General features: G+C 37.3%; 1 protein-coding gene across 1 annotated transcript in view; it reads left to right on the forward strand.

Moving 5' to 3' along the window:
* Positions 1–520, forward strand: part of Ftmt (ferritin mitochondrial) — a 1,458-nt gene extending 938 nt beyond the window's left edge. The window contains exon 1 of the mRNA XM_031366311.1: positions 1–520. This exon is cut by the window's left edge and continues 938 nt beyond it. The gene's annotated coding sequence lies outside the window, so the exon portion shown is untranslated.
* The last annotated feature ends 11,548 nt before the right edge of the window (positions 521–12,068 follow it).

Raw genomic sequence — 12,068 nt, forward strand, 5'->3', positions numbered from 1 at the left:
GCTTAGCCCTGTGCTCACCACAGCTTTGTACCAACATCAAAATATTAATATTTTCCTAGCCTGAAAGATAAACCAGAATACTATAGTATGAAAGGGATGGGAGATGAAACACTTGATTAGATATAAGATCATGTTCTCTGAATATTATTATCCAATGTTATTCCTAACCATAAACCTAAACTGAAATTCCATGATTTCCAATTCAACAATCTGTACTGTCTTCAAAATCTTATGCAAAATGGTCGATGAGAGAAATATATAATATATAAATAACTAAGGCAGAAGATATAGAATACTTCAAAAATCACACATGCAAAATTTTGACAATTCTATTTTTCCAGTGTGTCCCAAGAAATGACAGTGTATGAAGACAGCCTAGGTTTTGTTTTGTTTTTTAAGGTTTCATGTCGAACTTGGTATTAGCTACATCGGGTAGCAGTGGTGCTGTTGAACAGCTCAGTGGGCTCACATTTTAAGGGCACAGAGAGGGCTTCTTAATTAAAACCACAGGAAAAAAAATCAGAAATGCCTTGTTTCGCTTTTGGTATTTCCTACTAATATACTATATATACTATCTCAAGATAGGGAGAAATGGGTTTGTTTTGTTATGCTTTTTGCCTTAAAAAAATAATTAGCGACAGTATAACAAAACAGATTGGTTTGGTTTCAGATCCTATGCCACAATCTCTAACCACAGGGTTATACAGCCTCTCTTTCAATATGACACAGACAGGAAATCTTTCATATGATACATTTCTTTTTATCATGTTAGAGTGGAAATGAAAAGAACTGTGGAGGAGAAAAAGTCAAAAAAAAAAAGAAAGAAAGAAAATTTAGAATGAAGGGAACATCCTTCTGGGTAAAGGGATTTTGGAGGGAAGAGGCCAGATGTGTAGGAGAATTAAAATCAACTAGATTAGAATCCACTATGTGATGGCTTGGGGGAAAAGGCCTGGGGACAGCATTGTGTCAATGTAAGGGACAAGGCATGTGACTTACGTTAGTTACTACAGGCATGGGAAAAGGAGATGTCTCCCAGGGCTCCAAGAAAGGAAGCAATCAGCAACTTAACATGAAAAGCCCATGAACATCCATGGTTCATTTGAATCCTCTGGGACACAGATGACAAAACATCAGTATTCAAGAAGCTAGGAAAAGCTGGAATGCCTCTAAAAAGAAAATGGGGAAAGCATTGAGCACTGACTCCTATAGGAAGGTCTTAAAACCTTTAAGAGTCTTACATTAGTCTTCTTGGAAGTTTGGCTCCTAGGGAGGAAAAGAAAAGTATTGTAAGTTGTTTCATGGAAACTTGTTGTTCCATGGAAATCAATACTATCGAGAGACCTTCAATCAGAGTCATGAGAAGAAACTCACTATCCCAGATGTTGACCCGAGTTCCTGTCCAGTGTACCCAGTGATTGATGCATAGGAAGTGCTGACTTTTAGAATAGAAGCTTGGGGCCCTTAAGAAATTAGGCTCCCTGTAGTCTGTAAGCAAGAGAGCCCATGCTAGTGATCACACCAATTCAATTGGTTCCAGGGAAACACCATACACGGGATACCACAGGAACTGCCATTCAATCCAATTTTGCTAAATGTATTCTGATGTGGGCATAAACTCATAACATTTTAAAAGTAATTCCTGTTACAATGACAGGGTTACATTATATTAGTATAAATATATAGGAAGAATTTCAGAAAATACTGAATAACAGATATTAAAATGACTGGAAATATATACATCAAGGAGTTTAGAGCACAACATCTGTCCCAACACCAGAAGTAACTGGCACCAGCAGGACCAGGCGCCCAGGAGCTCCACCAGCCCAGTGGCTCAGGATCCTTCCTGTCTGTCTGGGCCAGTTGGTGCCCTGAGCAGACCTTGGGCACAAGCTCCACAGCCAGTCCCACAACATCCAGAGGAAGCCCCACTCCCAGGCACTCTAACATGCCCAGGATCAGAGGTGAGGAAGACACAACATCTGTCCCAACACCAAGAATAACTGGGACCAGCAGGACCCAGGCACACAGGAACTGTATCAACCCAGTGGCTCAGGCTGCTTCCAGTAAGTTTGGGCTGGCCAGTGCCCTGAGCAGACCTTGGGTGAAAACTATGCAGTCGTTCCAAAACACCCAGAGGAACCTGCACTCCCAGGTGTTCTAATAAGCCCAGGATCACAGGATTACAAGATACAGAGTCACAGGATCACAGACACAGCTTGACTCTGAGGAGTTCTGACACAACCAAAATTATAGGAAGGACAGGCTCCAGTCACATTTAGCAAGGGCAGGTAGCACTAGAGGTAAGCAGATGTTACAAGGCAAGCGTAAGAATATAAGCAACACAAACCAAGGTCATTTGGCATCATCAGAACCCAATACTCCAACGACAGCAACTCCTGGACACACCATCACACCGGAAAAGCAAGATTTAGATATAAAATCACTTCTCGTGGTAATGATAGAGGACTTTAAGAAAGACATAAATAGCACCCTCAAAGAAATACAGGAGAAAACAGGTAAACAGCTAGAAGTCCTTCAAGAGGAAACACAAAAATCCCTTAAAGAACTACAGGAAAACACAAACAGGTGAAGGAAATGAGCAAAACCATCCAGAATCTAAAAATGGAAATAGAAACAATAAAGAAATCAGAAAGAGAGACAACCCTGGAGATACAAAACCTAGGAAAGAAATCAGGAGCCATAGATGCAAGCATAAAAAAACAGAATACACGAGGTAGAAGAGAGAATTTCAGGGGCAGAAGACACCATAGAAAACATTGACACAACGGTCAAAGAAAATGCAAAAAGCATAAAGCTCCTAACTCAAAACATCCAGGAAATCCAGGACGCAATGAGAAGATCAAACCTAAGGATAGTAGGTATAGAAGAGAGTGATGACTCCCAAGGTAATGGTCCAGTAAATATCTTCAACAAAATTATAGAAGAAAACTTCCCTAACCTAAAGAAAGAAATGCTCATGAACATACAAGAAACCTATAGAACTCCAAATAGACTGGATCAGAAAAGAAATCCCTCCTGTCACATAAAAATAAAAACACCAAATGCAGTAAACGAAGAATTTTAAAAGCAGTAAGGGAAAAAAGTCAAGTAACATATAAAGGCAGGCCTATCAGAATTACACCAGACTTCTCACCAGAGACTCTGAAAGCTAGAAGATCCTAGGCAGAAGTCATACAGACCCTACAAGAACACAAATGCCAGCCCAGGCTACTATACCCAGCAAAACTCTCAATTACCTACCATAGATGGAGAAAACAAGATATTCCATGACAAAACAAAATTTACATAGTATCTTTCCACAAATTCAGCCCTACAAAGGATGATAGATGGAAAACATCAACATAAGGAGCAAAACTACACCCTAGAAGAAGCAAGAAAGTAATCTTTCAACAAATCCACACAAACCTAATTCCACCTCTTACAACAAAAATAACAGGAAGTAACAATTACTTTTTCTTAATATCTTAAAATGAAAATTAATATTGCCAATATATCCTAATTGATTGAAATCCAAAAATATGAGGAATTAGAAATTTATTGTCATCCAATGTTCTCTCTAATTCAGTAATTGGAGAAAAAGATCCAATAGTATACAATCCATATACACTTTCAGCTTGTTTGTTTGTGACAGTGTCTTGCTGTGTACAACATAATGGTCTTGAGATCTTACTTCTCCTATCTCAGCCTCTCTATTAGTAGTATTGTTTATTTCGTTTTTTATACTATACTATGTTTTTCAGAACAGCTTACATATTTTAAAAGTATTTATAAACCCAAAAGAAATGTAGAAAATTAACTTGGGAGGTAGCTTGTAAGAGAACAACAAAGAGTAAGACTGAATGCTTTGCTTGACATTTGTAACTCTTGTATCAAGTTACCACAGTAAGAGCCAAGACTTTAAGCATTACTAAATACAAAACAAACAAACAAACAAAAACACTTTATATATTTATGTTCATTTAAGAAAATATTAGTAGTGATGTATTATTTTGAAATATACAGTTAATACATTTGGAGTTATTTTAAATTTATATTGAGAAAAACGTATGTATTTTCAGTATTGCTGTAGACAGGCATCTACATAAGACTGTTAAATTGATTGTTTTATATCAAACAACTTTTATAATACTCATTTTTATTGTTATAGTATTTTATAAGTTTTAAAGAGTATGACAAAAAAAGATATTGTAGGTATTCAAGGGGGTCTCTGGGAGAAGTTGGGGTACAAAAGGAAAACAAGAATATGATTTAACTCTATTTACTTAAAATATGTTTGTAAATGTTAACAAATTCAGAAAAATTGAAATCCTGTAACTTTTCTCATCATAACGCAATAAAACTTAAAAAAAAATACTTAAAAAAAAGAAAGAAAAAAAGAAGTTTAGCTAGAATCACTTTAGAATTGATGTTGTAGTTCACATTTTTTTAAAAAAAATCACCTGTTTCTTAAGACAACTTTCTTATGGTTATCCAATGTTATCATAAGAATAACAAAATATGAGATGGAGAGAAAGGCAATAAAGGTTTGGACTATAGTTAAAATTTTGGTTAAAATCTATTATAGAAACATATATGCAAGAGAGATATCAGAAAGTGACATAATTTAAATTTTGTGATCATGATCAATTAATTGAACATAAAGCATGACAAACACACACAGGATTTGGAAAGAAAACTGATGTGGCTCAGGTTGGTCATTGGAAAATCTGGGACTTAAAAGCTAAACAGGGCTCTCAGCAGGAGATCTAAGTAGAGGACAGGGTGTATGATGGGACCAGTTTGCTTGTGTTGATTATTCTCATTTTCCATTTTATTCTGAAGTAGTCTGTTTTGCTGCACAGAAATCCTATTATACGTCTTTAGAATATTTCCTCTTCAGTTTTTCTAGATGAGTGTTTTTCAAACGGCACATCGTAGCCCATTAGTGTATCATGAGATTGGTTAGTGAGTCACTAACCACTTTCTGTGAACAAAATAGAGATGAAGTGAACATCGGTGAAGTAACAGTGCTGTCAGATGATATGGGTTTCAGGTGTGTGCTCGTATATATTCTCATGAATTCACATCGTAGAAGGTGACATTTCTTATTCTGTTGCTGTCACAAATATTTAACAGCTGTTCTTTTGGATAATTATTCTACAGTCTTCTAACTCATTAGATCTCCCATCTCTTTTCCATACTGTCAGTGATATTCATTTTACTCACTGAGAAATTAGAAGTAATTGCAGGAAATGTTCATGCTGTTCCTGCACTGAATTGATACTACCCTCATACCTGTATACATTTGTTATGCTTTTGGGTATGCTCTGATGGTTGAAACAAGCAATCTCAACCTCCCCAGAAAAGCCACAGGGATAGGATACCTACAGTAACCCTCTCTTGCATAGGTTGCCCATCTTCATTAGTTGATTCCCTTGAGAATGTAAACTGTACCCCCCCCCCGTCTTTAACAAATACCACTACACTTGGACTTACAATGCTTCTAGGAAGTATGGAGCTACTATCCTGTATCCACCACTTTACATTTCTTACAAATGTTTTGCTCTCTACTTGCAGTCTTTATTTTGCTCACAGCCATTATTCCTTAGTTCAACTTCACAGTAATTTTCTTTCCCTTGTCAAGCTTCTTCTTTCCAGCCTTCTCCTCTTCAATCCTGGCAGTGCCTGAGACCATTCACTCTTACATATCTCAGTCACCCTTTTAAGCCCCCTCTTACCCTCCTCACTCTTAAACTTTGGACCATGCTGGAGTACTGTCCTTGCATCTAGATTTTTCATACATATCTGCATTTATTTCCTAAAGATCTCACCAGGCCCAATGAGTTCTATTTGATGGTAAACCACTTATCTAATGTAACAATTTCCTCCTTTCAACTCTGGGCTTGAGTACCAAACACTTGACATTTTCTTCAGCTACATATCATACATCTCAAATTTGTTCTCTTTAAAGCCATATGTTTCATTTACTCGACCCCCAAAGCCTGTATAATCCTATATCTTCTTCCTATATGTACAATGCCATTCTAGTACTTTCTATGATCTACCCATACATGGCTCACCTTTTTCTTTTTATATTATAGTCCAGAACTTCTGTGAATTCTTTCAATACCACTCCCTAAATCATTTTCATATAAGCTTTCGTGAATTCTAGCATCCTTATATTTTATATCACACTTGTAACAAGTCTGACTGTGTCTGAACTTTATGTGTACTGTCTTTCTTTTAAACAAACAGTAGCCAGTGTGGATTAAATTTGACTAAGTCCATCCTTAGAACTTCCCAATTTTACTTCTCAAAACTCTTTAATGATTCCCAATGTCAAGGTCATGATATATACCATGCCTCCAATAGTCCTGTGTGATTTGAACACATAAAATTCTTGGACAAGATGCACTTTGTGTGTATTTAGGAATGTTTGTAACAAGTGGTAAGACTTGAGAGAATGTGTGTGTGTGTGTGTGTGTGTGTGTGTGTTAACTTTCAAGAGTTATCATTATCCCTGAATGTTTAGATCATCAATGTTATTTCTCTATAATGAAAATGGGAAAAAAAATAGAAGAGGAAAAGATGGGGAGAAAGGGAGAGGAGAGAATCATGGGGGAAGAGAATGACTTTTAGTCAGTACCCCAGTGATATTTGAACCCATTGGCACCTATATCTCAAACTTGTTCCCTCTATGATGAGCACTATCCCTCCAAGAGCAAATGTATGTCACATTCTCTCTCCCTTCACATCTCTGATTGCCATTGTGTAAAGACTTCAGGATCATCCATTCTAATTTAGTCACTATCTTCTCCAGTTCTTCTGTTTTGATTTGTTTTTCTCTGTGACATTTATCAACACTTGATACATGTTTGGTTTGCTTATGATTTCTTCTCTCAAGGCCCATGGCTCAGATCCTTCATTTTGTTCACAATTATGATCATACCTCTAGAAACTTCCCTCGGGGTAGTAGGTCTATAATGATAACAAATGCGTTAATGATTTAAGTATCCTGAAAATAGTTAGAAATGCTAATCTGCAGTTTTAGGAAAACTTGGCATAAGAACTCATCATGAAACTCTCATAATTTTTCAAAAAATAAATGAAAGTTGGGAGAAAATATTAGTTTTGGAGAAGGGGATCTGGAAACTTCTTAGGAAGATATTACTAATTAGTAGTGTTATTATTACTACCAAAACACGAGAGGCAGAAAAAAGTAGAAGACAGGCCCAAATGTAGAAAATTACAAACTGGATAGGTTCTAGATTTAGGATAGACTAGACTTTAAAATCCTTGAAAAGATTCAGAAACAAGATAAAAATATCAAGATAAACAATAATTTTAAAATGCAGCACTGATCTTAGAGCCATGAAAAAAGTTCCTTTCAGATGTGGTAGTTACCCGTGCCTGTAGACTGAGAGGCCATCAGAGATGGTGATAGGAAAGTCAATAGTTATTTCAGAGTAATGCCTTTAGGAGTGGTGGAGGCAGAATGTCAAATCAGATTAAGGGAAATGAGGTGGAAAATATAGAACTCTTTTCAAAGGTTTTTTTTTTTCTCCTTTCTCTTTAATCAAAAGCACAAGAGAGAGAAGATGGCTGAGAATGTTGTTAGAAAAAATAAGCCAACAGAAATGATAGGCTTGAGAAATAAGCAACAGAGCAGATTCTGAGGAGAGTGACATCCAAAATCAGCAGAGTTCAGGCATGACCCGGAAGGATCTATCCTCACAAACAAGCACTCACTGAAGACGGAAGAAACGACATAGAGTTTCAAATGAGAAGAAGGCGAATGGAGGGTCCTTACCTTGGCAGAGCTCAATTTTTCAACTAAAATAGCAAATGAAATCATTTACAGATACATGCCTGTATGTGTACAAATGTTTTAATTAAGTCTATCCACATATATAATACAAATTGTAAGCAACTGCTACAAATAGAAATTATTTTATAAATGGGAAGTCTTATTGTAATGCCTAATATTTAAAACAAAGCCTGGGGCTTACTGGGAAATACTGCACCAGCGTTCGGATAAAATCGTAGATTAAAGTTGCCTCTATGTAATGTGGTGAGTGAGGAAACGCTAGATAACAAGACATTCTTTTCCAAAGAGCGAAAATGGGGAGACTATCAGGAACTCAAAGAAAATGGTAGGCTTGTTGAAAAGTTTGGACAAACTGAAAGGCGGCCACAGAAAGTAAGTAGTACATTGACTGCAGTGCCCTGGCTGTCAGTATAGTAAGTGGAAGTGCAAACCCGTATTCAAAGAACAACCAGGCAATGTTAGGGAGAAGAGACTGGAAGGACATAGGACAAGCCCAGAGGACGAGTCTGCAGCCATTGACAACCCTGGCTTCCGTGCTGGTTTTGGTGAGAGATTGACTCCTCTGGAGCTATGGATCGTGGGTAGAGAAGGGTTCTGTTTTTCACTCTGTGGGTGAAAGAACAGTGATTGCCTGTTGAATGCCTTGCAAGGGAACCTATTCCTTGAGGCTCCCGTTTCCATGGCAGCCCTGGGAACAAAAAACTATCATAACTCAGAGGAGGCCCTGGAGTCACTCTGCCACAACCACAGCTGCACCAAGGTGGTAGGTGGTAGAGAGAGGGTCAGACGCTGGTGAGTCAGATGTTCTGGTAAGAAGAAGCTTAACTCAAGCAGCGAAGAGTCAAGCACGCAGAAGCTCCGCTGCCTTCAGTGGGTACTCATGGATCCCAATAATTGTTGATAACAGCAAGAGTCGGGAGCCTGGGCTAGCAGTAAATAAAACTCCAAAGCCACAAGTCACACTGCTACAGAGACTACAAACTCCGAAGTTCCATTATGCTACTGAACATTTGCGGTCTGGCCCCTCTGGCGGGGTGTTTAATGCTTAGTGGATTTTGGAAACATGGATCCTAGTCTCACATACAGATCTCAGGGCCACATTTGATTTACCTACTCATAGTGTATTTTGGAAGCATCACAGGACTACAAACTGCCTCCGGGGTATATAAACTAAGGAGTCTCCTTAACGTAGAAAAATCTGCCCAGCTCTGAGTGCAGAGACACTGGTGTGGAAAAGAGAGAATAAAGACAGCTCTGCTGGATGTTTGACAGTGGAGGACCGGCTCAGCAGCAAGTGAACCACTAGATACAGTAGTTCTCAACATGTGGGGTGTGACCCCCCACAGGGGTTGCATATCAGGTATTTACAATTCATAACAGTAGCAAGATTACAGTTATGAAATAGCAACAAAATAATTGTATGCCTGAGGGTGACCACAATATGAGAAAATGTATAAAGGAAGCCTGAGAACTGTCACACTAGACAACAAGTCTTCAAGCATCCTTAACCTTCCAAGCTAGTCCACCCACATGCCTGGCTGACTCTAATTTTGAAGGGTCTGAAAAGAAGCTAACACAACACTTTCTCCCTTTTGTGTCCCATGTACACCATATGCCCCTTTTCCCTTTTACGGCATATGATATTTTGACTTTTTTTTAAAAGGGGTTTTGTGTTGTTCTTTAACTGTCCTGCTTATATCTAATTTTATTTGGAGAGGATTTTTAAATTACCAGTCTCCTTTGCCATCTGCTTTTTCTTCTCTTCATTCTTGCTTTGTTTTTAATCCAACTTGATTTTTAAAAATTTCCCCCTTTATTCTTTTCCTGTTTCTATTTCATTCATTTACTATTTCTCCTACATAATTTGTAACTTCAAAACACACTCTATTTTTGCCATTTTCTATTCTGTGTTCATCTGTGCTCTACTAGTGGCCTTTAATGGAATTCAAGTGTATTTCTATATTTTGTTCATTTTGGTGCTATTGCTAATGTAGTGACTTTTTTTATTCTTTGTAAGTGGTACTGTAAATTGAGCCCTCAAAAGCCAGCTTCTTGTTAAGATCTTCAGACAAATTGTGGAGAGAGGTTGAAACAGACAGATAACAATATAGAACAAGAAACCCACTACAGCAAGACAATATGATCCCCAAAATTATAGATGAAGGAAGATTGTTCAAGTGGACAGATGAATCCTTTTTTTTCTCTGAAGGCAAATAATAAGACAATCTATTCAATTCATAGTTTGTATAAGATTTGAAATACCATAAGCTAGAGACATTATATGTGCAAACAAAAAATTCATTCTGCTAAATTCAGTGGATATCAAGGATGATGTTGTATCAAGGACCAAACAGCAGATTTCACCCAACAGGAACCCCAAGAGATTTCACAACAAAATATTTCTCAAAAAAGTTGCAACTTACATGGATTCTTCTGTATGAGATAGTTATATTAAAATATGTGGTAAATATTTTAATAGCAAAAAGAAGAATCATTTATTGGTGGTGAATGTACTAAGCAATGTATGGAAAGATGCATGGCAGATATGATCTGCTCTTAATAAGGGTAGGGGTTATTTTTAAAACAGTTTCTCTCTACACAGTGTTCCAGGCAAACTGAAGACATTGGGATGTTTATCCAAAGAGATCTGTAGAGTGGAACTGTTGGTGTTGATGCTTTGCTGTGGATACCACTGATGGGACAAGTCCCACTCGCCTTGCTAGTTCTCAGTCTGGAGTTAATGATAAATACAGTGTCGCTGAGAAAATGGTTCTTGTATGCCATCCATTACAAGGCACAACTAGATCAAGAAATCCATACAGCACTGAAAACGTTTAAATTGGGTTCTTTTGTGCATTATCTGCTATAAGTACTCATGGTGCCCACAGATGGTAGTTAAAAAGAGGGACTTGAAAAAAATAGAAAAATGATGGGATTATTTTCCAAACCTCATTTTAATAAAGTATTTCATTTTAAAAAAAATGAATGCACAAAACCATTAAAATGGATGGAATCACTTAAATTGCCAACAGGATATGAATTTCATTTGGGCTGAACACAGAATCCTCACCAATTCCAAGAATGTCTTGAAAGTGTTGGTGCCGGCTGAAATGATATCATTTGCTGTTTGGAAGTAGGATATTTGAGTCAAGGCCAAGTGATAAAAAGAGTTCCAGACTTGTGATATAAAGTCATCTATGGCATCAAAAACAGTATTTGTGCCAGTATTTGACAACAAAGAGTGGTTTACAGATATTTCATTGTTTAGTGATTTTAGCTGCTCATTTAAATGACCTAATCATCAGACTTTAAGGTAAAGAACAAGTTACCAAAAAAGTATTTCAATTCATGACAGTGTTTTAAACTGACCTGAAATCATGGTCAGCTGAAGACAATTTTATGCATTTCAGCATGTGGAATAAAACCTAGGCCTCTAAACACTACGAAATATATATCTTTGCTTTTTTTGAGCTGATGTAGTAACTTGAAAATCAATTTCAAGATTTCTGGAAAAATCATGTTTTCCTGTATTTGTGACTCCACTCTTAGTCAGCATTGGTATCCTACCTGCCAAGTTTCCCAATAGAATGCATAGAGCTAAATCCGGCATTGACTTTAAGAAAGCATGGATTATAATTGCTTCATTTTACAGGCATGTCTTTCCAGAGACAACTGTTCACTTCATAAGCAAAGTTTACTAATGCCCTTGCTTCTGGGTAGCACCTACACCTACATTTCAGGAATGAAGTAGACAGAAAATAAACATGGAACCAAACTATTTCGTGAGCTGCTTGAGAACTTCAACTCCATCTATTAAAGCAGATATTATCCAGTTCTTCAAATACACTGTCAGGTATCATACTAGTTTGAACTTGTCTTCTTATGTAATTAAAAAATAACAAAAGCATTCAATAGAGTCTTATTAGGTAAATATGCTCACTTTATTTATTAGTGGTTGATATGTGGGACATCCTGAACAATTTTAAGGAATCTCCAAATGGAGAACCACATAATCTGAATTCTTTTTATGGGAAGCATTTGTTGATTTTTGGCAGAAGGCAGGACAGTTTTATGCCATCCTAATGGCTGCCCATCACAATTCATGACTGTATGTGCATTTGATGTGTAATGCATAGGCATACTGCTCCTTCCAGTGTGGCTCAGCAAAGGCAAAGGTTCAAACACCCTGACCTCCCTCTAAAGATTAGTTTCTGACCTTTATGGAGCCTTTCTCAAT

The sequence above is a fragment of the Mastomys coucha genome, unplaced genomic scaffold (assembly GCF_008632895.1).
Source record: "Mastomys coucha isolate ucsf_1 unplaced genomic scaffold, UCSF_Mcou_1 pScaffold13, whole genome shotgun sequence".
NCBI classification, from domain to species: domain Eukaryota; kingdom Metazoa; phylum Chordata; class Mammalia; order Rodentia; family Muridae; genus Mastomys; species Mastomys coucha.